Here is a 7,948-nt window from a genome sequence, read left to right on the forward strand (position 1 = left end):
CAGTGCTGGTACCAGGATCTGCTTACGATTACTGACCGACACCCACCGAGTGCCAAGCCAGGATCAGTCACTCTTTAATCTTAGGGCTTTTAGGTTTTAGGTGCTTTATTTATATTGACTTATTTATTGCCACAACCTCGCCTTAAGGAAGGTGCTGTGATTGTCTCCCTTGGATCGCTGGGGAGACCGAGGCACTGACAGGCCCACAGCCGCCGCTTGTGAGTGGCAGAGTCAGAATTAGAACCCAGGCAGAGTTGGGTGCCGAGGGTGACCTTCCATGGTGACACACGACTCCAAGCCTGCACTCGAGGGATCGTCAGGAGCCCCGCTTGCAGCCGCAAGGGCTAGCTCATCACCATTCGGAAAAAATATCCTTGTCCCCAGAACCAGACAGAAAACACTCTCCCATTTTGCAGGGAGGGACTGTCCCCATCAGAGCGTACAGTGGAGTCCCACGTGAGCAGGGTGGGGGTCCTGGCCACAACGCATGTCCCCTGACTCTTGGAATCGACAGTCAATGCATTCCCTTCGACCCTGGACCCCCTCTTCTCAGCCACAGGACTGCAGCTCTGCCACTCGCTGGGGGATCTCTGGACAGGTCCTCTGTCTGGGCAATAAGACTCTTGGTGAAGCTCACTGCAGAGGCTAGTAGACCTGCATCCTGTTCTTTCCCCGTTATCCTCTGTGCTATCTGCAGCAAGTTCCTTAACCTCTCTGAGCTCAGTTTCCTCCTCCCTGAAGTTGGGGCTAATCATAGCACCTACTTCGTGGGGTCCTGTGAGGCCTAGATGACCATCACTTGTGGAAAGGTCTTAGAGCAGTGTCCGGCACATGGTAGGCATGCTGCCGCCTTGTCAAATGTCCAGGTCACAGTTTTCAAAACCTTTTAAGATTCCATTATCTGTCATCTTGGAGCTGAAATCATGACCTGCGTTTGCAAGGGTGGAAGCTGGGGCCCAGAGAGGCACAGGGGCTTGTCCAAGGACTCACAGCTGGTCCATGACAGAGCCTCCTGGTCTTCCTGCTGCCCCTTGCATTATTAGACACTGAACCCACCATACACACACACACAACCCTCACCCAAGAGACTGCTATGGGAAGTGGGAAGAGGGGGTGAAGAGCCGTCCCTGCTGCTGCACTGGGTGGCAGTGGTTCTTACCCCTTCTCTGCCGAGGATTCCCATGGACCCATAGGCTGGTGAGGCCTCTGGACTTCTGCTCAAAATAATGCTCTTACAGAAGGGGGAACCCTCCTACACTGTTGGTGGGAATGCAGACGGGTACAGCCACTCTGGAAAACAGTATGGAGGTTCCTCAAAAAGTTAAAAATAGAGCTACCCTATGATCCAACAATTGCACTACTAGGTATTTATCCAAAGGATACAAACAGTGATCCAAAGGGGCATCCGCACCCCAGTGTTTATAGCAGCGATGTCCACAATAGCCTAACTATGGAAAGAGCCCAGATGTCCATCGACAGATGAATGGATAAAGAAGATGTGATAGTGATATATATATACAATGGAATAGTACTCGGCTGTCAAAAAAGAATGAAATCTTGCTATTTGCGAGGAGGTGGATGGAGCTAGAGGGTATTATGTTAAGTGAAATTAGAGAAAGACAAATACCATATGATTTCACTCATATGTGGAATTTAAGAAACAACAGATGAACGTAGGAGAAGGGAAGGAAAAATGATGAAAACGGGGGCAAACCATAGGAGACTCTTAACTCTAGGAAACAAACTGAGGGTTGCTGGAGGGGAGTGGGGTGGGGGGATGGGGTAACTGGGTGATGGGCATTAAGGAGGGCACGTGATGCAAAGATCTTTGGGTGTTACATGCAACTGATGGATCACTAAATTCTACCCCTGAAACATAATAATAATGACAATAATAATAATAATAATAATAATAATAAACACTTCTAATATCAAGAAAGAAGATGTTAGTTGAAAAAAAAAGAATAATGCTCCTACATGCACAAAATGACATAGGATTACAAAGGAGACCAATTATAGTGAAACATAGTTCCCAAAATATGTTTTTAATGTGTCATAGTAATAGGCATGCTTCTTTATGAATACATTAAATAACATCTAGTGGCTGGTCTAATATTTACTATAATTTTATTTTTTTTTAATTTTCCCTCACCCTCACTGCGGTATGATTAACAAAACTAAAGGTATACAAATGTGATGTTTTGATACACAAGTGAGATCATGCATTATTTGTTGTTCTGTGTTGGCTTATTTCACATAACAATGTCCTCCAGGTTCATCCATGTTGACACAAATGTCAGGATTTCCTTCTTTTTTCAGGTTGAATAATACTCCATTCTGTGTATATACCACATTTCCTTTGTCCATTCATCACCAATGGACACTCCCGTTGTTTCCATATCTTGTCTACTGTGAGTGATGATGTAGTGAACATGGGGTACATATATATCTCTTTGAGATAGTGATTCTTTTTTTTTTTCTTAAAGACTTTATTTATTTGTCAGAGAGAGAAAGTAAGAGAGAAAGAGAGCACAGGCAGAGGGAGAAGCAGGCTCCCCATTGAGCAAGGATCCCGATGTGGGACTCGATCCCAGGACCCCAGGATCATGACCTGAACCAAAGGCAGATGCCTAACCGACTGAGCCACCCAGGTGTCCCTGAGATAGTGATTCTATTTTCTTTGAATACATACTCAGAAGATGGATTGCTGGATCATATCATATTTCTATTTCTAGTATTCTGAGAAGCCTCCATGCTGTTTTCTATAATAGCTGCACCAATTTATATTCCCACCAACAGTGCACAATGGTTCTCTTTTCTCCACATCCTCCCCAACACTTATTATCTTTTGAGTTTTTGGTCTTTTTGATAATAGTCATCCTAACAGGTTTGAGGAGATATATCATGGTGGTTTAGATTTACATTTCCCTAATGACTAGTGATGTTAAATATCTTTTCATATACTTATTGGCCATTTGTATGTTGTCTTTGGAAAAATGTCTATTCAGGTCCTTTGCCCATTTTTTAATGGAATTATTTGTTGGGGGGGGCTGTCTTGTTTTATTTAAAGATTTTTTTTTTTTTTTTATTGAGAGAGAGAGAGAATGGTAGAGAGAGAGCATGAGATGGAGGAAGGTCAGAGGGAGAAGCAGACTCCCTGCTGAGCAGGGAGCCTGATGCGGGACTCGATCCTGGGACCCCAGGATCATGACCTGAGCTGAAGGCAGTCGCTTAACCAACTGAGCCACCCAGGCGCCCTGTCTTGTTTTATTTACTATTGAGTTGTATAAGTTGTAGGAGTTCCTTACATATTTTGGAAATCGATCCTCTTTTGGATAGATGGTTTGCTAATATTTTGTCCTATTCCATAGGTGGCCTTTTCATTTTGTTTATTGTTTCATTTGCTGTGCAAAAGCTTTTTAGTTTGATGTAGTCCCACTTATTTGTCCTTACTTTGTTGCCTGTGCTTTTGGTGTCAAATCAAAAAACAAACAAAAAAAATCATTGCCTAGACCATGACAAGGAGCTTTTTCCCATGTTTTCTTCCGGGAGTTCTACAGTTTCAGGTTTTACATCCCTTTTGAGTAAGTCCTTAATCAATTTTAGGTTGGTTTTTGTGTATGGTGTAAGGTAAGGGTCCAATTTCATTCTTTTGCATGAGTACATCCAGTTTTCTCAGCACCGTTTATTGAAGAGACTGTCCTTTCCCCGTTGAGTATTCTTGGCACCTCTTTTGAAGATTAGTTGCCCTTATATGCATGGGTTTCTTTCTGGACTCTATTTCATTCCATTGATCTTTGTGTCTGTTTTCATGCCAGTACTATACTGTTTTGATTATTATAACTCTGTAATATAATTTGAAATCAGGAAGTGATGCCTCCAATTTTGTTCTTCTTGCTCAAGATTGATTTAGCTATTTGGGGTCTTCTGCAGTTTCATACAAATCTTAGGAATGTTCTTTCTATATCTGTGAAAAATGCCGTTGGAATTTTGATAGAGATTGCCTTAAATCTATAGATCACTTTGGGTACTATGGACATTTTAACAACATTAATTCTTTCAATTCATGAACATAGGATACATTTCTATTTATTTGTGTCTTGAATTTCTTTCGTCAGTGTTTCATAGTTCTCAGTATACAGATATTTCACCTTTTTGGTTAAATTTATTTTTAAGTATTTTATTCTTTTCGACGGCATTGTAAATGGGATTACCTTCTTTTTTTTTTTTTAAAGATTTTATTTATTTATTTGAGAGAGAGAATGAGAGTTAGAAAGCACAAGAAGGAAGAGGGTCAGAGGGAGAAGCAGACTCCCTGCTGAGCAGGAAGCCCGATGCGGGACTTGATCCCGGGACTCCAGGATCATGACCTGAGCCGAAGGCAGTCGCTTAACCAACTGAGCCACCCAGGCGCCCTGGGATTACCTTCTTAATTTCTTTTTTGGATAGTTCATTGTTAGTACTTAGAAACACAATTGATTTTTCTATGTTGATTTTGTATCCTGCAACTTTACTGAATTCGTTTCTTAGTTTTAACAGGGTTTTTTGGTGGGGTCTTTAGAGTTTTCTATATGTAAGATCATGTCATCTGAGCAAACAGAGACAAATTTTACTTCTTCCTTTCCAATGTAGATGCCTTTTCTTTTTTCTCTTGCCTAACAGCCCTGGCTAAGACTTCTTGTACTATGTTGAATAGAAGTGTCAAGAAGGTCATCCTTGTCTTCTTCCTGATCTAAAAGGAAAAGCTTTCAGCTTCTTACCATTCAGTATGATGTTAGGTGTGGGCTTGTCATATATGATCTTTATTATGTGGAGGTGTACTCCTTCAATACCAGTATTGAGTTTTTATCATGAAAGGATGTTTAATTTTGCCAAATGCTTTTTTTCCATGTGTTGATATGCTCACATGATTTTTATCCCTCATTCTGTTGATGTGCATCACATTTATTTACTGGTTTGCATATGTTGAACCATCTTTGTGTCCCAGGGATGAATCCCACTTGATTGTGGTATAGGATCCTTTAATTTTCTTTAATTTTTTATTGTTATGTTAATCACCATACATTACATCATTAGTTTTTGATGTACTGTTCCATGATTCATTGTTTGTGCATAACACCCAGTGCTCCACGCAGAACGTGCCCTCTTTAATACCCATTACCATGCTAACCCATCCTCCCCCTCCCCTCTAGAACCCTCAGTTTGTTTTTCAGAGTCCATCGTCTCTCATGGTTCGTCTCCCCCTCCCATTTCCCCCCCCTCATTCTTCCCCTCCTGCTAGCTTCTTTTTTTTTCTTAACATATACTGCATTATTTGTTTCAGAGGTACAGATCTGTGATTCAAGAGTCTTGCACAATTCACAGCGCTCACCATAGCACATACCCTCCCCAATGTCTATCACCCAGCCACCCCATCCCTCCCACCCCCCCCACTCCAGCAACCCTTAGTTTGTTTCCTGAGATTAAGAATTCCTCATATCAGTGAGGTCATATGATACATGTCTTTCTCTGATTGACTTATCTTGCTCAGCATAACACCCTCCAGGTCCATCCACATCGTTGCAAATGGCAAGATCTCATTCCTTTTGATGGCTGCATAATATTCCATTGTATATATATACCACCTCTTCTTTATCCATTCATCTGTCGATGGACATCTTGGCTCTTTCCACAGTTTGGCTATTGTGGACATTGCTGCTATAAACGTCAGGGTGCACGTACCCCTTTGGATCCCTACATTTGTATCTTTGGGGTAAATACCCAGTAGTGCAATTGCTGGATCATAAGGTAGCTCTATTTTCAACTTTTTGAGGAACCTCCATACTGTTTTCCAGAGTGGTTGCACCAGCCTGCATTCTCACCAACAGTGTAAGAGGGTTCCCCTTTCTCCGCATCCCCGCCAACATCTGTCGTTTCCTGACTTGTTAATTTTAGCCATTCTGACTGGTGTGAGGTGGTATCTCATGGAGGTTTTCATTTGGATTTCCCTGATGCCGAGCGATGTTGAGCACTTTTTCATGTGTCTGTTGGCCATTTGGATGTCTTCTTTGGAAAAATGCCTGTTCCTGTCTTCTGCCCATTTCTTGATTGGATTATTTGTTCTTTGGGTGTTGAGTTTGATAAGTTGTTTCTAGATTTTGGATACTAGCCCTTTATCTGATATGTCATTTGCAAATATTTTCTCCCATTCTGTCGGTTGTCTTTTGGTTTTGTGGACTGTTTCTTTTGCTGTGCAGAAGCTTTTTATCTTGATGAAGTCCCAATAGTTCATTTTTGCCCTTGCTTCCCTTGCCTTTGGCGATGTTTCTAGGAAGAAGTTGTGGCAGCCAAGGTGGAAGAGGTTGCTGCCTGTGTTCACCTTTAGGGTTTTGAAGGACTCCTGTCTCACAGTTAGGTCTTTCAACCACTTTGAGTCTATTTTTGTGTGTGGTGTAAGGAAATGGTCCAGTTTCATTCTTCTGCATGTGGCTGTCCAATTTTCCCAACACCATTTGTTTGAAGAGACTGTTTTTTTGCCATTGGACATTCTTTCCTGCTTTGTCAAAGATGAGTTGACCATAGAGTTGAGGGTCCATTTCTGGGCTCTCAATTCTGTTCCATTGATCTATGTGTCTGTTTTTGTGCCAGTATCATACTGTCTTGATGATGACAGCTTTGTAATAGAGCTGGAAGTCCGGAATTGTGATGCCGCCAGCTTTGCTTTTCTTTTTCAACATTCCTCTGGCTATTCGGGGTCTTTTCTGGTTCCATACAAATTTTAGGATTATTTGTTCCATTTCTTTGAAAAAAGATGGTATTTTGAAGGGGATTGCATTGAATGTGTAGATTGCTCTAGGTGGCATTGACATCTTCACAATGTTTGTTCTTCCAATCCATGAGCATGGAATGTTTTTCCATTTCTTTGTGTCTTCCTCAATTTCTTTCATGAGTATTTTATAGTTTTCTGAGTACAGATCCTTTGCCTCTTTGGTTAGATTTATTCCTAGGTATCTTATGGTTTTGGGTGCAATTGTAAATGGGATCGACTCCTTAATTTGTCTCTCTTCTCTCCTGTTGTTGGTGTAGGAATGCCACTGATTTCTGTGCATTGATTTTATATCCTGCCACTTTACTGAATTCCTGTATGAGTTCTAGCAGTTTTGGGGTGGAGTCTTTTGGGTTTTCCACATGAAGTATCATATCATCTGCAAACAGTGAGAGTTTGACTTCTTTGCCGATTTGGATGCCTTTTATTTTTGTTGTCTGATTGCTGTGGCTAGGACTTCTAATACTCTGGTGAATAGCAGTGGTGATAGTGGACATCCCTGCCGTGTTCCTGACCTTAGGGAGAAAGCTCTGTTTTTCCCCATTGAGAATGATATTCGCTGTAGGTTTTTCATAGATGGCTTTTATGATATTGAGGTATGTACCCTCTATCCTTATACTCTGAAGAGTTTTGATCAAGAAAGGATGCTGTACTTTGTCAAATGCTTTTTCTGCATCTATTGAGAGGATCATATGATTCTCGTTCTTTCTTTTGTTAATGTATTGTATCACGTTGATTAGCGAATGTTGAACCAACCTTGCAGCCCAGGGATAAATCTCACTTGGTCATGGTGAATAATCTTTTTAATGTACTGATGGATCCTATTGGCTAGTATTTTGGTGAGAATTTTTGCATCCATGTTCATCAAGGATATTGGTGTGTAATTCTTTTTGATGAGGTCTTTGTCTGGTTTGGGGATCAAGGTAATGGTGGCCTCATAAAACGAGTTTGGAAGTTTTCCTTCCACTTCTATTTTTTGGAACAGTTTCAGAATAGATATTAATTCTTCTTTAAATGTTTGGTAGAATTCCCCTGGGAAGCCATCTGGCCCTGGGCTTTTGTTTGTTGGGAGATTTTTGATGACTGCTTCAATTTCCTTAGTGGTTATAGGTCTGTTCAGGTTTTCTATTTCTTCCTGGTTCA

General features: G+C 41.3%; 1 protein-coding gene across 4 annotated transcripts in view; it reads left to right on the forward strand.

Moving 5' to 3' along the window:
* The window catches only part of STEAP3 (STEAP3 metalloreductase), a 62,048-nt gene that overhangs the window by 21,823 nt on the left and 32,277 nt on the right, over positions 1-7,948 (forward strand). The window lies entirely within an intron of this gene.

This window comes from Callorhinus ursinus, unplaced genomic scaffold (genome assembly GCF_003265705.2).
Source record: "Callorhinus ursinus isolate GAN/ISIS: 27379988/994484 unplaced genomic scaffold, GSC_fseal_2.0 scaffold2, whole genome shotgun sequence".
Taxonomy (NCBI): Eukaryota; Metazoa; Chordata; class Mammalia; order Carnivora; family Otariidae; genus Callorhinus; species Callorhinus ursinus.